Source organism: Notamacropus eugenii, chromosome 4 (genome assembly GCF_028372415.1).
Source record: "Notamacropus eugenii isolate mMacEug1 chromosome 4, mMacEug1.pri_v2, whole genome shotgun sequence".
NCBI classification, from domain to species: Eukaryota; Metazoa; Chordata; class Mammalia; order Diprotodontia; family Macropodidae; genus Notamacropus; species Notamacropus eugenii.
The window spans coordinates 209,184,215-209,205,589 of record NC_092875.1 but is presented as its reverse complement, the minus strand read 5'-3'; positions in this window follow the sequence as shown (position 1 = coordinate 209,205,589).

The window sequence follows — 21,375 nt, the reverse complement described above, 5'->3', positions numbered from 1 at the left end:
GTTCATCCCCAAACTGCCTACATGGTACCCTACTTAGCCGTTTGGTCCACAAAGGTCTGCCAGCACCATCAGCTTCAGTAGAATTGTAAAATTATCCAAACAAGGCGAAGTCCCTTAGGTATTCTGAGGAACTGAGAAAGCCCAGTCTTCAACTATTTCCTCTGTGGAAATATTTTAAGTAATAATGGAAATATTTGGAAATATTTCAATAACGCCTGAAGAGCCTCACCTTGGTCTGGAAATCTCAAAAGCTATGTCGGAAGAAGTAAAAATATTGGAGGGTTCTACCTGTGAAGCCAGAAAGGCTTAGAATACCTGGTGTGCCTTCCTAATTGTTACTGTCAGCTAAGTTTCTAGAATCAAAACATCAGAGTTTCTACTGCCAAGCAATGAATTTGTCCCAGATCACGGAAATCAATTGTTTAGTACCATTAAAAGCAACTGCTGGAAGGTTTAAGGTCTTTTTTGACCTAAAAAAGGACCTACACTGAAATCAAGGATCTTTGTATAGACACTCCTTTAGGATAAGCAGTAAGACACCTGTAAAATTTCAGAGGATTGAGATGTCACTTTCACTGATAAGGCACTCCTGAGTGTTTAGTGCTTGTCTATATTTTCTTTGTCTACCAGAATCACTAGTGTATTTTTATTTCACCTTTATGTCACAGTTGGAATACTCTTCAAAAATTTACTTATTGAATTAAAATGAGTAATTTCTAAACAAGTTGAGGGCCTGAAGGGGATACCATTAAAAAAGATCAGAGCTATTGTAGCTATTACTAACTCTCCTCTTAATAGTGGAGCATGGCTACTTATACAAATGAACAAGGCTGAAAACCCTGAATATCAGCCAACAGGAGAATTACATGCCCAGTGGCTAGCTCTCTTTTCCTCACTCTCACACATTAATCTTCTATGAATTGTTTTTCTAATGTGATTTAGGTGATAAGTTAAAATAGGCAACCGAAGAACTTTCATTATTCCCAATTTCATTGTTCCAAAATGTTTGCCATGCAGCCTGGGAGACCATCACAGTACACTGTTTCATGGAACACTAGTTTAAAAATTCCTGCACTCATTGATTTATTTGACTTCCCACAGTGCCTTCTAACCAAGAAAAATTGAAGTGGTAGAAGATTCAGCCTGACTAGACAATGTTCTTTAAAAGTAAGAACTTTCAGGCACAGATTTTGATGCTCTTACATAAATAACAGACCTTGACAATTAACATTATTTCACATACTCATGATAAATTATATTTTTGTAAAGTTCTTTATGTTTTAAAATCACAGTTCTTCCAGTGTTGTTTTAGAAATATGTCAGAATACTTTACAAGCTGCATCATAAAGAACTGTCCAAATTCCTAGAATAAAATTAACATCCAATCTCTCTTTGAAATTAAAAAAATACATACATTTGAATTTTTGGCTTAAATAACCATGGAAAATGAATTTGGTCTTATCTTTAGTTAATCTCTGCTCCTTGCATATCAGTCAAACCAGTGCATGGTTTGGCATAATTCAGAGTGATTGGCAGCCTGTCTTTGGACCTGGCAGAGAAAGCTGCTCCAGGTCAGGATTAAGTGTATTGGCAGAGATGCAGGAGGGAGTTTGGCCCAGTGCCTGCCCCTTAGATGGAGTTAATACTATTAGCTCTCTATTCAGGAATAATTTCTTCAGAAATTAAAACCTGAGAACCGTTCTCTCTTATTCTTTTACCTGAAACTAATGAAAATTGAAGACATATGATTAAGTAAGGCTGAATACATTGATCTTGACATCCATAATGTCCAATTTCATTCATAGAAATTTTAAGATCTGCCTTTGAAGGGATGAGTCTCCTCTCTTTTGGAGAAAATGAAAATTCAGCTCTATTTTTCATGAAGCAAGAGAGTTGCAAGTCACTACTATGTTCTAGTTTCCAATGACTTTTTACATACCGTTGAGCTTACATCTTTTAAAATAGAGGACGATTAGGCACACTGTTGTGGTGTTTTGTTTTTGTTTTTTAAACGAAATAACTGAACACCCACAAAGAAGCATGAATATCAGTTTTTCCTACGGAAAGACTAGGAAACTTTCAGCACCCTCAGGAATTTAGTTTTAGAAACTACATTTAACACATAAATATACCTTCATGATTTCCTGAGGCTAAGTTGTGCAATCTAGACACATCAAAAGATTTGGAATATGTTTGAACATATTCTTAGTGTTCTAAACTCATCACTTAGAAGTTGAATATCTTGCTTATGTGACATTGCAGGAGGGAAATATAATTCTGCAGTTTTTCTGACTGCTACAATATTTGAAAGGTATTCTTAATTGAATGTTTTGTCCAACTCTGTTCTTCTTAAAATAATAATCTGACAAAGCACAATTTGTCTTAAAAGTATTTAAGTAATAACAATAGCTTATATTTGAATGAGTTTATACTTTTTGAATTGCTTTCAGAACCTAATGAAGTAGGTTGGACAAGTATCATCAACCCTTCTTAAAGATGAAGAAATGAGAGTCAACGTGGAGTAGTATAGCTAGTGGTCTGGAAGTCTAGAAGACTCTGATACATACAGGCTGCAAGACCCTGAGCAAGTAAGTTAACCCTTTAGAGTTTCAAGCAACTCTCCAAAAGCTATTTATTAGTGAATAGAGTGTGCTGATGCAGCAAAAGGAGTTCCCTCATCTAGAAGTTCCTTATAACTTTGACACACCTTTGGGGTTCTAGTACTAACTCTGTAGAGTTGTGTTCCTCTTCTCACTGTTCTGGCTCATGAACCCAGTTGGTGCATTTCTCATTAACCATCAGCCAATAGATTCAATTTTCATTTACTCAAATGACAGCAAGAACAGTAATTCTAAAACATTCCCCCTATGTGTGGGGTCCATAATTGCTCAACCCATAATAAAAGAAACCAAGACAGAGTTCTGAGCCATGGAACTTTATTAAAGGGTCCATGGTCCCCTCTAATGAAGTGGACCTCAGATCTTCACAACATGAGATGCCCCCTTCCCTCCAGGACCTTAGTTTTATAGTGTTTGATATCCAGACAATACAGATGAAGCAGACTAAAAATACAGAATCTCATTGGTTAATAGACCTTGCCCTTGACCCTCTAGGAAGGTCTACACAAAATACAGAGTCCCATTGGTTAACAAATAGGCTAATGAGCAGACCTTGACAGACCTATCTTGACCTTTCAGGAGGTCCTACCAAACCAATGAGCATACCCATGGACTGGACTGATAAACAGATGTCAAAATGCCATAGAGAGGGGCTTTTTCAAACTGTCTCAAAGACTGAGAAAGATTTGATTGGAAGAAAGAGTGTGAGAAGGATGAGGAGAGATGCAGGAAGGGGTCAGAGGAACAATGTAAGGTAGAACACTGTATGTTCAAGGCACAACTAAATATGCATCTTCAATAACTTCTACTGATAGGTGCCATTATCAGAGGAGAGAAGAGAGAGAAAAGAGTTCTCTTTTTTTTCTTTTTTTAAGCCTTACTATGCTTATTAAGATAGTCTCTTCTTCCATTGTGCATTTGAGCTGGACAAAAATAGCAAGAAGAATCATGGGAAAATGGAACTGTAGGGTGGAAGGAAACAGTTATATAATAGGATCTCCTTTTTCTGGCTAAAGAGGGTAATTTGTAGAAAGTTCTTGGATGAAGCAAGCCATATCTCTTGTCTATCCCCATGGATTTTCTTAATGGTGAAGTATGATAGACCAGCTCCTCCTCTTTTCCTTACTTAGTATATGTCATGAATTATTTCCCTTGCTTTGTCCAAGACAATATAAGTATGGAAGAAGAGAAAGGAGGGGTCTCTTACCCTGCCTTGGATCTCCACCATCTGCTCACAGATTCGTGCTAGCTCACTCAGATTCAGTCGAGCATCATCTAACTTCTCCAGTACCATCTGCCAGTCCTTCCTTGATGAGGAAACTTCCTGAGCCTGGCCAGTTACTAGCTGAGTTAGGTATCTGATCCAGACTGAGAGTTCAGCTGCTACGTGTTGCATGGAGGAGATGAAGGCTACTGCCTTCAGGTCTAGCAGAGGTTTGTTTGCCTTCTCCTTGGACAGTTCCTGTATCATGCTTCAGGTGGTCTGAGGCATAGTCTTTATCTCCCATTGAATATCATTCAAGGCACACATCCACTTGTTTCACCAACCTACAAGTCTCCATGAAGGTAACAGAAATTCTTGCCATGATCTTTCCTAGAAGACTGCGGGTCTGAAAAATCTCAAACCTTCTTTACTTTTGCTGGGTAGAGGCAAACCTGCCCTCAAAAAAGAGTATTCTCTAGCTTGGTCCTCTCTCCTTGATTGTCAGAAATGATGAGCCTAGCTTGCTTTTTATCTAGACCAGGTTGTGGAGTACGTCGGGAAGTGGAGGGGGGGAAGGGTGAAGGGGCCTGATTTTCTTAACTCAAAATTAGAAGCTGTCTATGTACAATGAGTTGCTGCATCCAATCATTGATGCCCTTTAATGCCCTATAATCCTACCAAGTTGATTGAGAAATTGATTCTATTTAATCAGGGACTGACAATTATTGTGATCCCTAGTCTTGTAGGAATATCATCCATATCACACATCCCTAACCGTGTGTGTTCCCCAAGACTGTCCTGGGCCTAATTCCCTACTCTCTATGTACTCTTTCACTTGGTGGTCTCATCAGTTTCCACGGGCTTCATTATCATCTCTTTGCAGATGATTCACAGTCTCTTCTCTGAGCTTCAGTTCTACATGATCAACTGCCTATTGTACATTTCAAACTGTATGTTCAGGAGACATGTCAAACTCAACATATCCAAGACAGAAAGATAATGAATCTCTCCCAAACTCTCCCCAGTTCTAAACTTGACCTCTCTACAGCTTTTGACATTGTTAATCACTGTCTTCTCCTTGATTCTCTCTTCCCTCTAGGATTTTATGACACTCCTCTCTCATGGCTCTCCTCTTACCTGTCTTACAACTCCTTTTCAGTCTCCTTTGCTGGATCTCCTTCCAGGTTACACCCTGTTAACTGTGGCTATCCCCCAAAAGTCTATCCTGGGTCTTCTTCTTCCTCCATACTGTTTCACATTGTGATCTCATCAGTTCCCCTTGATTAAATTATCATGTCTACGCAGACCTACTTATCTGCTTCTAACTTCTCCATAAATAACCTCCAGACTTTCATTTACAACTGGGTATTAGTCATCTCAAACATCTTTAGCTCAGTATATCCAGAACTGAACTCATTATCTTTCCTCCCAAGCCCTCCCTTCTTTCTAACTTTCCTGTTACCATCAAGGGCACCACTATCCTCCCAGTTTCAGCTCAAAACCCAAATGTCATACTCTATTGCTCATTGTAGTTTGCTCACCCCTAATCAAGTTGTAGAGAAGCTTCAGTTAAACCCCTGAAAGGAAATCACTTTGGGAGGAGAAGAGAGTTTCTTTTTCACTCCTTCCTCTACTAGGCAACCCTATGAAATTAAGATATCTGGACTTTCCGTCAGAGGTCCCGTCAACAACAGGAATCCCCGAGAACTCATAGAAGGTAGTCAAGAGCGAGAATCAAGAGGTGACTGAGCAGCAACTTTGAGATGAATATACTCCAGTAGCAAAGGCATTGCAAGGTCAAGGGAGATGTCAGGGTAGCAACTGAGCAGCCTGGAACAATCTAACACCAGATCCACCTTTTCAGGAAAGATCCCATGCCAGCTCATGTGGAAAGACATCCATCACTGATACCAAGACACAGAGCAAACTTCCTAAAGTTACCTTGATAATCAATGATAACTAGGTAGTATTCTTTGCCTTCTGAGGGTAACGCAAATGCAAACTGAGGAAACAGTCTTGGAGGAGGACACAATCTAGTTGAATAGGTCAGTAGTAATCACATTTAGGGGTAGCTAGATGGCATAATGGTTAGAGTGCTGGCCCTGGAGTCAGGAAGACTCATCTTCCTGAGTTCAAATCTGGCCTCAGACACTTACTAGCTGTGACCTTGGGCAAGACATTTAATGCTGTTTGCCTCAGTTTCTTCATCTGTAAGATGAGCTGGAGAAGGAAATGTCCAACCACTCCAGTATCTTTGCCAAGAAAAACTCAAATGGGGTCATGGAGAATCAGACATAACTGAAAACAACTGAAGAACAACAATCATACTCACAATGAACAAGAAGAATAATTAATATTCACACAAGTGTGGGGAATAGGTGTAGTGGATCTCTGAGAATAATAGAGAATTTGGTAGCTTCTCCCCCATCACAGTTCATCTGGTGTTGTATGGGTGTGGTGTTGTATGGAACACACAATGGCCAGATTGAAGGCAAAGGCTAAATATTCCCTCCATAAACCGGTGATGCACTCTCCTGCAAATACTCAGAAGTGTCTGTGGGAAAGGGCAGTGAGGCACATACATAAGTAAGACTTTCTAATGTTAGTCACTACCTCTCTGTGCCTGTATCTGTCTAGGGAGTGTGCTTCATTCCTCCCTGATGGATGTGATTGGTGTTTTCTATCAGCAGAGCAGTGATAACCACTTGGAAGCACTATGTACGTATTCATCCTTCATTGCCAAAAAAGACCATGCCATCAGAGAAATAATGACATGACTTGCACTTGATTTTGTTTTGAGTGAGGAGGGCTGTGCAGGTCACCAACCTCACTTCTCCTCCAAAGCCATCTGAATCCAGTGACCAGATATTCATCAGGATGATTAGAGATGACCCAGAATGAGGCAAATTGGGGTTAAGTGACTTGCCCAAGGACACACAGCTAGTGAGTGTCAAGTGTCTGAGGTGACATTTGAACTCAGGTCTTCCTGACTTCTACACTGGTGCTCTATCCACTGCACCCACCTAGCTGCCCCTGAAGCTCTATGAAGGAAAGAGAGAAGAGAGATATACCTTCTTAGCCACATAAGACATTAAAACTGACTTTCTCACAAGGACTGGATTTTTGTTCAATTACTAGCTCCTGTTTAGGCTGACTGAGGAGCTAGTGAGCTCAACCTTTTAAGGGCCTTCAGGGGCAGGGCCATTTATTGTCTAGCCAGTGGTGTTTCCCTTTCCAGTTTAATAAAGGGGAAAGTTTTTCACATCTTTTGTAAAGGGACATAGGGAGAGGTGTTTAACCTCTCCTTATCTGTCTTTTATTTTCAGTGATTACATTCTAAGTTTCCTGAGCTAAGAAAGATTCCCCCTCCCTCACCCATTACATAATATTGAAGAAAAAATATTAATGCTGAACTCTGCATTTTAGGCAGAACTCTGTTAGATACAATTTTATTAAGATAACATTAATCTAAATTCTAGCATTTCTACCTTAGAGAAAAAGAAAGTATGAACTTGTGTAGTCCCCCATACCCTTGGGCATCTCTTTAACACAAGACATTTTAAAGTAACATTTATAGGATTCTTGAATATAGGAAAATTTCACAAAGATAAAACATAGTTACACAGTTTAGGATTAACGTTTTACTTAAAAGAACAATGACTTTTCCCCTAAGCTGGTCACTGGAGACCTGAAGTAATTAAAGAGACCTCCTCCCTCTAATCAATGCTCTAATCACTTCAGGAAATGTGAAAGAAGGTACTGCTCTTAGGTGGATCATTATTCTAATGCCTTCAGGGAAAAAGAAAGGCAATGATCTCAACTAGCTGTGAGGTGTGGGGGAGGGGAGGGATTTAGCTTTCATTCCTGACCTTTTAGATGAAGAAAGCAGGAAAAGGATTTTAATGGAGGGCATTGTTTCCCTGGAAGCCTGATTAAGGAGTGACAAAGTTTCCTTCCTTCTGGTTAGTCTGGAAAGGAGAAGACTTTAGACAGGACAAAAATATAGATTTCTAAATATTTTCACTTGAACTTTAAAAAGTTTCAGTGTGCTTCAATAATAAGTATAGATGGTTGGTTGTTGTCCTTTATTTTCGAAGAGGACCAAAATGACATCTCCATGATAAAGTGAAGTTTCAGTGCGTCCGACTGTGGTTGATCAGACCAATACAAGCTCGGAATGCTCTACCACAGGTTGGGCACAGATAGTTTGTATGAATATTTGGAGTGGATACTCCAAATCTGCACATCCTAGGTTTAATTTGTGCTATCTCAATTCTGCTTTGCTCACAGAGCACAGCACCCTTTCTGATGTGAGCATGCCATGGTGAGCGGTCCTGTGCCAGTGTCTCCCACGTTGCACAGTCAAATCCAAAGTTCTCGAGAGAGACCTTGAGTGTGTCTTTGTATCGCTTCTTCTGGCCACCATGTGATCGTCTGCCCCCAGTGATTTCTCCATAAAATAGTCTTTTTGGCAAGCATTTATTTTGCATTTGAATGTGGCCAGCCCGTGGGAGTTGCACTCTCTGAAGTATAGTTTGAGTGTCTGGCAGTTCAGCTCGAGCAAGGACTTTAGTGTCTTATGCTGCCAGGTGATCCTCAGAATCTTCCTAAGAGTTCCAATGGGAGTGATTCAGTTTCCTTTCATGGCACTGGTAGACTGTCTGTGTTCACAGGCATATAACAATGAGGTCAGCACAATGGCTCTGGAGACCTTCAATCTGATAGTCAGTCTAATACCTCTTCTCTCCCAAATTTTTCTTTGGAGCCTCCCAAACACTGAGCTAGCTCTGGCAATGCATGCATCAACTTCATTGTCAATGTGTACATCCCTGGAAAGTACACTACCAAGGTAAGTGAACTTACGCACAGCATTCAAAACTTCTCCACTTGCTATAATCAATGGTTCCATGTATGGATGGTGTGGTAGTGGCTGATGGAGCACCTGTGTTTTCTTGGTGTTAATTATTAGGCCAAAATTAGCACAGGCAGCAGAGAATTGATCCATACTTTGTTGCATCTCAGCTTCAGAGGCTGCATTGAGTGCACAGTCATCTGCAAACAGAAAATTATGCACCAACACTCCCTCCACTTTGGTCTTGGCTTGTAGCCTTTTCAAATTGAAGAACTTACCATCAGCATGGTAGTTGACCTTGAGGCCATGTTCATCCTCATTAAAAGTATTTGACAACATGACTGAAAGCATCATGCTAAAAAGCATGGGAACAAGCACACAGTCCTCTTTTACTCTACTGGTGACTGGGAAAGCATGAGAGCGTTGTCCACTATCCAAAACTCAGGCAAATGTGTCATCATGAAACTGATGTACAATACTGATGAATTCCAGGCAGCCAAATTTTGACATAATTTTCCATAAGCCCTCACAACTAACAGTGTCAAAAGCCTTGGTGAGATCTACAAACATTGTATACAGACCTCTGTTCCGCTCCTGGCATTTCTCCTGGAGTTGTTGGGCATCTAACACTACATCGACTGTTCCTTGGCCCTTTCTGAAGCCACACTGGCTCTCAGGTATATGACCATTTCCAGGTGAAGGATCAGCCTAGTAAGGAGGACTCTAGCAAGAGTTTTGCCAGTAATGACTAAGACAGAGACCCCACACCCCCTTTTACCTTTATAGAGGTGGACAATGGAGGCATCCTTGAACTCCTGGAAGATAACTTCCTCTTGCCACATAACCTGGAAAATTTCAGTCAGATTTTATATGAGCAATGGTCCCCCTACCTTGTAAATCTCAGCTGGAATAGAATCAGCACCAAGTACTTTGCCACATGAAAGGAGCCTAATGGCCCTTGAAACCTCTTCTTCAATTGGAAGTTCAGCTAAGGAGGGATTGACTTCAACTTGTGGTAAAAAGTCAGTGGCCTCAGCATTGACTGATGATGGCCTGTTGAGAACACTATGGAAGTGTTCAGCCCATCTCTCTAGGATCATGTCCTTCTCACTAATCAAAATGTGACTCCATCAGCACTGAGTAGTCAGTTGCAATGCACTATAGGTTTTTGGTCCATAAACAGTTTTCAGAGAATCATAAAAGTGCTTTGGATTGTTACTATCAGCATAAAACTGAATTCCATCTATGTTCTTACTGAGCCAGGAATCTTGCATCTCTCTAAGTTTTGCTTGTACTTTGCTTTTGATGGAATTAAATGCTGCCTTCTTAGAGGTGGATGAACTATCCTGCTAGTATATTCTGTGGAGTTCTTGTTTAGTAGCTTCTGAATTTCTTTATCATTTTCATCAAACCAGTGTTAGTATTTGCAAGTGTAGATACATATATACACACAGAGACATGCAATGGAGACCTAGTGTGTGTTCACAACGCATCAGCTTGCTAACATGGTTCCTCTACCATGGAGGAAGATGTTAGGGAGCTGCTTATAAGAGAATTATGATGAAAAGCCTTGGAGCGAAAGACTGTGGAGCAAGTATAGACAAGTGTAGACATTTCTTTACTGACCCCAGTCAGTTTACCATGAGTTCAAGAGGAGACTTTTTGATTGACTCCAGAAGCTTTCAAAAAGACATTGGCTTCAACTATGGTCCCTTTTATTCACTTCTGGGAGATTTTAGTGACCACTTAATTTAGGGCAACTTGGTAAGAGACTATGTTGACTCTGAAAACTTTGAAAAGTAGTGTAATGAGCCACAGAAATCTGGGAGGTAGGGTTCAAGTCAGGTTTCACAGCCATTAAAGCATCTTTGCTCCAACAAGCAAGGAGAGATCTATGGGACGGACTTGTAGGTTCCTATCCCATTAGTCCCCAGTGGTTAAGGTATTCTTATCCAGCAGCAGTGCTGCATGTGGACATGAACTGGTTGGACCAATGCTATGTAGGAACTAGCTAAGTTTTAAGCTGAATTTCCAACTCCTCCCTCTCTCTGAGGTGGAAGAGGGGAGATTATGCCTTAGAAGAGTTGTGGGAAATGTTCATATGATTGTTCTTAGAACTTTGAAGTAAATATCCTTCTGTAAAAGTTAATATGATGTTATGCAGTTAAACGGTGCTGGGAATGCTAGTCACTGGCTAGCTGACAAATGGATAAAACTCAACCTTCATAGGTATGAGATGCAGTAGAGAAAAGTAACCCAAGCCCTTCAGGATACTCTTGAACTTTGAGGAAAGGTGTAGATATCCTGGCCTTGAGAAAATGGGGTTATGTCTCACACAAAATAAAGACTAGGTAAATCATTTATGGGGAGAAAAACTAGCAGTTGGGAAAGGGACTCAAGAAAGGGAAATTCATGTAGAAGATTTTCTTTGAATGGACTTTTGAAGGAAACAAGGGATTCTAAGAGATAGAACTGAGAAGAAGTGGACACAGGAGAAAGCCCAATAAGGCCAGAAGATGGGTTGTCATGTGTGATGTGAAGAAGGCCAGTTTTACTGAACTATCATGGATGGAAAGGAAAGTAATATAATAACATTGGAAAGGTAAGTTGGAGTCAGATTGTAAAGAACTTCACAGGCTAAAAACAGAGAAATTTTTGAGCCCAAAGGCAAGAGACAGTTGGTGGTGAAGTGGATGGAGCCTGAAGTAAGAAAGACCTCAGTTCAAACGTGACCTCAGACACTTCTTAGCTGTGTGATTCCAGGCAAGTCACTCTCTGCCTCGGTTTCTTCAAGTGTATAATGAGAGCAGTAATAGCATCTACCTGGCAGGGTTGTCATGAGGATCAAATGAGATAATATTTGTAAAAGTACTTAGCATAACATCTAGCACTGGTAGGCTTATTCTTTTCCTATTCATTGGAGATCTTTTTATTTGTAAAAAATGCTTATATTAAATACCAAAGGGAAAAAAAATGAGCATTTCCATACAAACAGCAGAATTTAAAATGAGAAGGCTATATGAAATCATGAATCTCCATTTCATACTGTTTTTTTTTAAAAGTAAAAAATAAATTTTGCCCATTTTTTTCAAAACTATCCTTCTCTGACTTTTCTTCTGCCCTTTTGTTGTCTTCCAGGCATTTTTCCAAATGCTTCAGAGACCTTCTTTTTTCACATCTCTATGGCTAATTACTCTTTCCCTGACCACACCATCCCTCATTGACCAAGAGAAGGGGGGGGGGGAAGGGGGGAAACATAACAAAGAAAAAAACAAAACAAAACTTGTAACAAATGTAAGCATAGTCAGACAGAGCAAATCCACACAGGGATCATATCTAAAAATCTATTTCTCTCTACCTTGTGTCCATCACTTCTGTCAGGAAATGAGTAAAATGTCTCAGCATGGGTCCCCTAGAGACATGGTTGATCAGAGTTCTTAAATCTTTCAAAATTGTCTTCATTGGGGGCGGAGCCAAGATGGCGGAGTGAAAGCAATGACTCACCTAAGCTCCTGGAAAAACTCCTCTGGATATCTCTGGGGGGAGAGTCTGACCAGACTTTGGAGGTGTAGAATCCAGTGGGTGACGAACTTTGACGGATTCGGAGCCCAGGCTGGACCGGAGGGTCCACGGGAGGGATCTGTTCTGCGGGGGTAAGACCCCGGCGCACAGCGCAGCGCGGTCGGCGCGGCAGGGCGGAGGCGACCCGAGGGGCCCGAGAGTGGCGGGCGAGACCAGCGGAGCAGGAGATAAGCCAGGCCGAGCTGGTGAGAGCCGCTGAGTGCCAGACATCAGCACAGCAGCCCTTGAAATGTTCAGCCTGAAGACGGACTTCGGTGGGTCACTACTTGAACTTCCAGGAACTGGGATGGCAGAGTGATCAGTAAGTGCTCTCTCCTCCCCCCTGATGACCGTGAGGGAACCATAAAATTCTTCCCCAGATTAATCCTGGATCAGCGGGAACAGCAGAAGGGGGCGGGTGGTCTCATAACACCAGAGGCTGGAAAAGTGGCAAAGGGGGATTCTTCCTACGGTGGCGGAGACGGCTGGAGGGACAGATGACCCAGGGCAGAGAAAATTCACACTGAGACCCAGGCAAGCCTCAGAGCCGGGAGACGAACCCCAGGAGGGGCGGGAACACGCGTCAGCTTCTAGGCGTGCCCCAGCCCTCCAGGGGAAAAGGGAAGACAATAGGGAAGCTGGGATCACCATCCCCTGACCTTGCCTTTGCCTCAAGTCAGCTGAGGAGATATCCTGAGACCAGACCACCCCTCCCACACACCTAACAAGCTAACCCCAGAGTTGATCGGGGAAACAAAAAACAAAAGCCTGCTTTTAGCCTAGACACACATCAGCTCAACTTAAAGATCTGTACCTTCTGACTGAAAGAACCAAAAGCTACAACACTCAGCCAACATCATGAATCGGAAAAAGCAGACGAAAAGTGAAAAAACCATAGAATCTTTCTATGGGGATAAGGACCAAAACACAAACACCAAAGAGGTTAGAGCTGAGACTGTACTTCCATCTGAAACCTCAGATGGGACTATGAATTTCTCGCAAGCACAACTAGATTACCTGGAATGTCTGAAGAAGGATATAAAAGAAAAACTGGCCAATGATTTCAAAACTATAAAAAAAGAATTCACTGATGAGAACATCACCCTGAAAAAGAAAATTGAAGAAATGGAAAAGGAAGTTCAAAAATTAACTGGAGAGAATAATTCCCTAAAAGGAAGAGCTAATCAAATGGAAAAGGAAACCCAAAACCTAACTGGGAAAATTGATCAGATGGAAAAGGAAACCCAAAACCTAACTGGGAAAATTGGTCGAATGGAAAAAGAAGTACAAAAATTAAATGGAGAAAATAGCTCCTTAAAGGGAAAAATTGGTCAGATGGAAAAGGAGATGGAAAAGCTAACTGAAGAAAACACTACGATGAAGATTAGAATTGGGCAAGTAGAAACTAATGACTCAATGAGGCAACAAGAATCAGTCAAACAAAATCTAAAGAATGAAAAGATAGAAGAAAATGTAAAATATTTAATTGGAAAAACAACTGACCTGGAAAATAGATCCAGGAGAGAAAATCTAAGAATTATTGGCCTGCCAGAAACCCATGATGAAGAAAAGAGTCTGGACAATATCTTCCAGGAAATCATCAAGGAAAACTGTCCAGAAGTACTAGACTCAGAGGGCAAAATAGTCATCGAAAGAATCCACCGTTCCCCTCCCGAAAGGGATCCCAAACTCAAAACCCCAAGAAATATAGTTGCCAAATTCCAGAGCTATCAAGTGAAGGAGAAAATACTACAAGCAGCCAGAAAGAAACAATTCAAATATCAAGGACACACAGTCAGGATCACACAGGACCTTGCAGCTTCTACGTTAAAAGATCAAAAGAATTGGAACCCAATATTCCGTAAGGCAAAGGAGTTGGGACTTCAACCAAGGATCAACTACCCAGCAAAGTTCAGCATAACATTTCAGGCAAGGAGAAAGTCATTCAACGAAATAAGGGATTTCCAGAGCTTCCTGACCAAAACACCAGAACTCAATAGACAATTTGATCTTAAAATGCAGGTCTCCAGAGAATCATAAAAAGGTAAACAGAGGGGAAAAAACAAAAACAAAAACTTGCTACTCAATTAGGGCAAACTGTTTACCTCCCTATAAGGGAAGATGATACCTGTTAATCTTGAGAACTGTGCAGCTATTATGATAAAAGGGATATATGTAGAGGGAACGGGCATAAAGTAAATGATGTCATGTCAAAAATATGATTTAAGTATGAGAAGGGAATGTAATAGGAGGTGTGGAAAGGGGGAAGCAGAAAATGGCAAATCATATCACAGGAAGAAGTACAAAACTATAGTAGAGGGAAGGAGGGGAGGGAGATGAGCATTGTTTGAGAGGTACTCTCATCTGACTTGTTCAAAGGAGGGAACAATAATCTTAAGTAGATAAGCCTAACTAGCTCTATAGGTAGTAGGAGGGGAAGGGGAAAGAAAGGGGAGGGTGGCTAAAAGGGAGGAAAGAAGCAATAAGAGTAAAGGGGAGTAAAAGGGAGGGGGGTCAAAAGAAGGAGGGGAAGGCTGCAGGAGGAGGGGGAGAAAAGTGAATACTATTGAGGAGGGGAAGGGAGACGGGAGAGCTAAAAGCACAAATGGTGGGAAAGAGGTTGGAGGGAAATACACAGATTGTAATCATAACTGTGAATGTGAATGGAATGAACTCTCCCATAAAACGGAGACGGATAGCAGAATGGATTAAAAGCCATAATCCAACAATATGCTGCTTACAAGAAACACATTTGAAACGGGGGGATACACATAGGATAAAGGTCAAAGGATGGAGCAGAATATATTGTGCTTCAGCTCATGTAAGAAAGGCAGGAGTAGCAATCCTAATCTCAGACAAAGCAAAAGCAGAAATAGATCTAATCAAAAGGGATAAGGATGAAAACTATATCCTGCTAAAAGGCACCATAGACAATGAAGCAATATCATTACTAAACATGTATGCTCCAAGTGGTATAGCATCCAGATTCTTAGAGGAGAGGTTGGGGGAGTTGAAGGAAGAAATTGATAGCAAAACTATACTAGTGGGGGACCTCAACCTCCCCCTCTCTGAACTCGATAAATCCAACCTCAAAATAAACAAGAAAGAGGTTAAGGAGGTAAATAAAACTCTGGATAAGGTAGATATGATAGATCTTTGGAGAAAATTAAATGGGAATAGAAAGGAATATACTTTTTTCTCAGCGGTACATGGAACATTTACAAAAATTGACCATGTACTAGGACATAAAAATCTCACAGTCCAGTGCAGAAAGGTAGAGATAATCAATGCATCCTTTTCAGATCATAATGCATTAAAAATTACATGTAATAAAAGGCCATGGAAAGAGAAACCAAAAATCAATTGGAAACTAAATAATCTAATTCTAAAGAAGGGTTGGGTTAAAGAAGAAATCATAGAAACAATCAACAATTTCATTCGAGAGAATGACAATAGTGAGACAACATACCAAAACTTATGGGATACTGCAAAAGCAGTTATTAGGGGAAGTTTTATATCTCTGAATGCTTACATAAATAAAATAGAGAAAGAGGAGATCAATGACTTAGGCTTGCAGTTGAAAAAGCTAGAAAAAGAACAAATTGAAAATCCCCAAGTAAATACCAAATTAGAAATACTGAAAACCAAAGGAGAGATTAATAAAATTGAAGTTAAGAAAACTATTGAATTAATAAATAAAACCAACAGTTGGTTTTATGAAAAAACTAGTAAAATTGATAAACCTTTGGTCAATCTGATTAAAAAAAAGAAAGAAGAAAACCAAATTACTAATATTAAAAATGAAAGGGGTGAACTCACCTCCAATGAGGAGGAAATTAAAACAATAATTAGAAACTACTTTGCCCAACTTTATGCCCACAAATTCGATAATCTAAACGAGATGGATGAATATTTTAAAAAATGCAAATTGCCCAGATTAACAGAAGAGGAAGTTGAATACTTAAACAACCCCATCTCAGAAAAAGAAATTGAACAGGCCATCAATGAACTCCCTAGGAAGAAATCTCCAGGGCCAGATGGATTCACAAGTGAATTCTATCAAACATTTAAAGAACAGTTAATTCCAATACTACATACACTATTCTTGAAAATTGGGGAAGAAGGAGTCCTCCCAAATTCTTTCTATGATACAAATATGGTTTTTATACCCAAACCAGGAAGAGACAAAACAGAGAAAGAAAATTATAGACCAATTTCCCTAATGAATATAGATGCAAAAATTTTAAATAAGATTCTAGCAAAACGAATACAGCATCTTATCACGAGATTAATACATTATGATCAGGTAGGATTCATACCAGGACTACAGGGCTGGTTCAATATTAGGAAAACTATTAGCATTATCGATCACATCAACAACAAAGCTAACAAAAACCACATGATTATCTCAATAGATGCAGAAAAAGCTTTTGACAAAATACAACATCCATTCCTACTAAAAACATTGGAGAATGTAGGAATAAAGGGAACTTTCCATAAAATAATAAGCAGTATCTATCTAAAACCTTCAGCAAGCATTATATGCAATGGGGATAAGCTAGATGCATTCCCAATAAGATCAGGGGTGAAACAAGGTTGTCCATTATCACCACTATTATTTAATATGGTACTAGAAATGTTAGCTGTAGCAATTAGACAAGATAAAGATATCCAAGGAATTAAAATAGCCAAAGAAGAAACTAAGTTATCACTCTTTGCAGATGATATGATGATTTACCTAGAGAATCCCAGAGATTCAAGTAAAAAATTACTAGAATTAATAAACAACTTTGGCAAAGTTGCAGGGTACAAAATAAACCCACACAAATCTTCTGCATTCCTATATATTAGCAACAAAGTCCAACAGCAAGAGATAGAAAGAGAAATCCCATTTAAAGTTAGGGTAGACAGTATAAAATACTTAGGAGTCTACCTGCCAAAACAAACCCAGGGATTATATGAACACAATTACAAGACACTTTTTGCACAAATAAAGTCAGATTTAAGTAAGTGGAAAAACATTAGTTGCTCATGGGTAGGCCATGCTAATATAATAAAAATGACAATTCTACCCAAATTAATATACTTATTTAGTGCCATACCAATTAAACTATCAGACAATTACTTTCTAGAGCTGGACAAAATAATATCAAAATTCATTTGGAAAAACAAAAGGTCCAGAATATCAAAGGGAGTAATGAAAAGAAATGCTTGGGAAGGTGGCCTAGCGCTACCAGACCTCAAACTATACTATAAAGCAGCAATTATCAAAACCACTTGGTATTGGCTAAGAAACAGAGAGGTAGACAAGTGGAATAGACTTGGCACTCGATGCAGTAGGCAAGGAATATAGCAACCTTCTGTTTGATAAACCCAAGGACCCCAGCTTCTGGGATAAGAACTCATTGTTTGACAAAAATTGCTGGGAAAACTGGATAACAGTGTGGCGGAAATTAGGCATAGACCCATACCTGACACCATACACAAGAATAAAGTCCAAATGGGTACATGATTTAGGTATAAAGATTGATACCATGAATAAACTGGAGAAGCAAGGAATAGTGTGTTTATCAGATCTATGGAGAAGGGAAGAATTCTTTACTAAAGGAGAGATAGAATGCATTATGAAATGCAAAATGGATAACTTTGATTACATTAAACTGAGGAGTTTTTGCACAACCAAACCCAATGCAACCAAAATCCGGAGGGATGTAGTAAATTGGGAAAGAATTTTTACAGCTAAGCTCGGGGATAAAGGCCTCATTTCTAGAATATATAGAGAACTGATCCAAATGTATAATCATACAAGTCATTCCCCAATTGATAAATGGTCAAAGGATATGAACAGGCAATTTTCAGAGGAAGAAATTAAAGCTATCTATAATCATATGAAAAAATGCTCTAAATCACTATTGGTTAGAGAGATGCAAATCAAAACAACTCTGAGGTACCACATCACACCTAAAAGATTGGCAAACATGACAGAGCAAGAAAATGATAAATGCTGGAGAGGATGTGGGAAAGTTGGAACACTAATTCATTGTTGGTGGAGCTGTGAGCTCATGCAACCATTCTGGAGAGCAATTTGGAACTATGCCCAAAGGGCTACAAAAATGTGCATACCCTTTGACCCAGCAATATCACTACTAGGACTGTATCCCCAAGAGATCATAAATATGGGAAAGGGTCCCACATGTACAAAAATATTTATAGCAGCACTCTACGTAGTTGCCAAAAACTGGAAGTCAAGGGGATGTCCATCAATTGGGGAATGGCTGAATAAATTATGGTATATGAATGTAATGGAGTACTATTGTGCCATAAGAAATGATGAACAAGAAGACTTCAGAGAGGCCTGGAAGGACTTATATGACCTGATGCTGAGTGAAAGGAGCAGAACCAGGAGAACTTTATGCACAGCAACAACCACAGTGTGTGAGAGTTTTTTCTGGTAGACTTAGATTTTTGTAATAACACAAGAACTTCTTACCAAAAAAAAAAAAAAAAATCCCAATGGAGGATCTCAAGGCAAAATGCCTGCCACACTCAGAGAGAGAAATATGGAAGTCACTCACATATTGTAGCAGATCATGTTTGTGTATGTGTATGTGTTTGTGTATCATGTTCTGATTTGTTATACGATTTCTTTCATTTATCTTAGTCTGACTACATAGCATGACTATAGTGAAAATATACTCAATAGGAAAGTATATGTAGAATCTATACAGAATTGTATGCAGTCGTGGGGAGGGAGGGATAAAATCGCAATTGTATGGCAGTGATTGTTAAACATTACAAAATAAAAAAAAAATTGTCTTCATTTACAATGTTTGTTGTCCTTGCATGAATTGTTTTCCTGGATCTGCTCATTTCACTCTGCATCAATTCCTACTATGTTGTACTCTTTGAAATCATCTATTTCTTCATACCTTACAGTACAATAATATTCTATTGAATTCCATATACTCAAATGTGTTCCAACAATCCTCAGTTTTCTCAGAGGCAATTTAAGGCACTCCCTTGGATAAGTTTTTCTTTTTTTCCTCCCCTTTTCATTCTCCCTTTAGTATCAGGAAGTTTGTTTTTATTATGACTATCCCTTCCCTGCTAAAATTTTCACTCTTAACAAAACCCAAATTTCCATTATTCCCTTATTAAGTTTGATGTATTTCAACTCCAAACTGTGTGTGTTCAAGCCTCTTTTGCCTGTTTCACATAAAAATAAATTTCCTCTCATGCCACCTCCTCCATATTCCTATATTTTTTCTCTGTACCCCAATTATGAGAAATAACAAGCTCCATCCCTTTCCTCTTCCTTTCTACATTAGTGTATTCCTCTTTCACACTCCCTTCTCTTGTCCTTCTTGAAATGCTCAGAACAGAACCCATCCATTCTTGGGACCACTGATTTGATTATCTAATGCCCTCAATATCCTTTGTTATTTTTATTTTTTTAAACAACAAAGTTATTTAGTGAGTTTTGAGGTTCAAGGGCACTCCAAAATGATGAGGTACAAGGTGTGTGTGTGGTGGGGTCATCTAGAAAGAATTTGCTCAGGCTATCTCCAAATCAAGTAAAGGCAAATATTCTAGATAACTCACCAAGCACTCCTCCTTAAGGGAGGGTGAAAGTTAAGGAAGACCCCAGCTTAAGGGGGTGGGGGGGCAACTTTTCAAGAGAGACAGTCCCTCCCAAGAGAGGTGACCCCCCAAGAGAGACGGTCCCCTGCAGGGAGATCCCCACTATTCAGGAGAAGCTAGGGATCCTTATAGAGGAAAATCTGCTGTGTTGGGAGGGGTGGGGGGGAGATGAAGTAATCTCAGAGACAGAAACATGAAGTAATCAGGGACACATAGGCAAAGGAATGGGGTTAGTTCAGAGTTTTTCCACATATCTACGCACATCATTATTCCATTGTTTAGTCCATTTGCCTGGCTCAGAGGGGCCCCAGTTAGTTTAGGTATTTCATTGACCAGCCTACTTGAATCTCATTATCTCCTAATGTGGCTTTAAATAGTACTTCAGACAATGGGCTTCTCCTTGACTAACCTATTTGAATCTCATCATCTCCTCCCCCTCAAGAAGTAGGCACCCAAATTCATTTGGGAAAAAGGGTGAGGGTCATACATTACTCATCAGTGAGCATCTTCTATATAAAGAACAGAAAGACTTTGTCCTTGTCTTGTAGAATTTTACATTCTAGTAGAGAGTAATGAGACATTTAATTCAATTTTCCAAAACCACTATTTATTAATTAACTACTGTTTATATAGTGTTGTACTTTGTACTAAGATACACATTTTGGTTTTTTAAAAATTATTATTCATCTATTTATAAGCATTTATCCCTCCCTCCTGCTCCTCCCCACTGGAAAAAACAAACAAATAAATAGATGAATGAATTGATAGATAGATAACAAATATGCATAGTCCAACAAAACAAATTCCCACATTGGCCATGTTCAAAAATATATATCTCATTCAGCATTTTAAGTCTATCACCAAACTGTCAAGAGACCTCAATACCCTTTGAAGACTTTAAAATTCTGAAGGGATATTTTATTTGTTCTTCCTTATTAAAAACTAGATTATCCTATTGATCCTTCCATAGGCTCAAATGAATTTACCTTTCTAGGTTTTTTTAGCTTGTGTTTCTATTCCAAAGTTCCTACATGGCTCTGATCTTTTCATTAGAAATGCTTGAAAATGCTCTATTTAAGATCCACTATTCTCCAGTAAGTTTATACAACTTTGCAGAGTAAGTTACTTTGGATGTAAATCTTAATCTTTTGTCTTTTAGAATTTTACTCTAAGATATTTCCTGATTTTTAATAGAAGCTGCCAGATCCTCTCTATTCGTTGGTAATCTAATCTACCTCTAATTCCCTTCCTTCTCCCCTTTCCCTCTTATTTACCTGTTAAGTAAAATGGATTTCTGTACCCACCTATGTATGAGTGTTCATTCTTTTCTCCTTTGACCAGTTCAGATGAAAGTGAGGTTCAAGTGTCAGTCATTTTGCACTACCCCTTCCATGTTGTTTGTATAGACTTTTATTTGGGCATCTTGATTGAGTGGGATAGTTTTCCCTAACCTTCCTTTTCCTTTCCACAGCATAGTGTATTGTTCTTCCCCTACCTTT